Here is a 1,380-nt window from a genome sequence, read left to right as displayed (position 1 = left end):
TTAAACCTACTTCTCACGCGATTTGGTAAAATTCTACCTAATTATGATATTTTTCTCATAAAGTATACTTATACAGTTATACATACATCATGTTTTCTCGAAATTTATTTATATATTATATATTTTGTATATATGTACATATTCTTTTATTTTAAAAACTAATTTACAACAATTGTCCCAAAGCAAATGAGAAAGTCAAAATTAATTTGAATTGAACGAATACATATGTGATGATGGTCACGATAGACGCTAGTATAATTTTCTTTAAATAATAATTACAACATTTCTTCTTCTTCTTCTTTTATTGTTTGGTTTCTTTCTCTTGCTCTTACATCACATGTGCAACTAGTCAATTTCCATTTCTTCAACAATCGATGAGGCCTTTTCTTCTTCTCCATGCCCCCTAATAAAACCCAGCATTAATAATGGCAGCATTTATATCGAAGAGCAGTATGTAGTAGTGATGGATCCAACACAACACAAAGACGGCCTATGTGGTCTGGCCGTCAACCAGACACTGATTGAACCAACACCTTCCAAGCGTGTCGTTTTGCACCTCCTTCCTATTCCCACTTTTAATTTTGGTCGTTTTTGGCCACAAACATAATTGGTGGGCAACTACTCTTACTAGCTTTTAAGTGCATAATATTATTATGAGTTTAGCTAATATGTCTTAAAAATATATGTTATTATTAGTAAAAAAATTTAAATATTTTTATTTAATAAAAAATAAAACAAATACATTGAAAATAAATTTAAATTTTTTATATTTTAATAAAAATTTGTTATTAATAATAAATTTATCATGTGCTCTTAAAATATATGTTAACTAAATCCTATTATTAATTATAATGATGTCCACCATCTATGAAATATATATCTTATTGTCCTTAATTAAAGGGATGCTTTCATAAAGATGCGTAAATTGTATTTTTGTAAAGATATTTACGTGTCGCATTATTATTGGACGTATTAATGAACTGGTTATTTTTTAATTTTTTAACAAATTAGAAAAAAAAATCGATTTTTTTTATAACAATAATAACAAACCCAATTTTTTTTAGGAATTTAATTGTACTTTTAAATTTTTAGGAATTTAAATGTCCGAAAAATAAAAAGTCGGAGATATAATTGTCTTTTTATCAAAAAATTTAAAAATATTCGATTTAGATGGTATAATTCGATCAGATTAAATCGGTCTAATAATTATAATGTAGACAATTGAGTTTATTATTGTTATTATAGTAAATCGATTTTGTTCTGATTTATAATAAAAAATAAATTATTAACCGATTTAATAAAGATATTTAATGATAGCATGACATATATAAACATCTTTAAAAAAAAAAATATTTTTAATATCTTTATTAAAGTCCCTTA

Source organism: Arachis ipaensis, chromosome B05 (assembly GCF_000816755.2).
Source record: "Arachis ipaensis cultivar K30076 chromosome B05, Araip1.1, whole genome shotgun sequence".
Taxonomy (NCBI): Eukaryota; Viridiplantae; Streptophyta; class Magnoliopsida; order Fabales; family Fabaceae; genus Arachis; species Arachis ipaensis.
The sequence above is the reverse complement of the archived record's forward strand: the minus strand, read 5'-3'. Positions refer to the sequence as shown.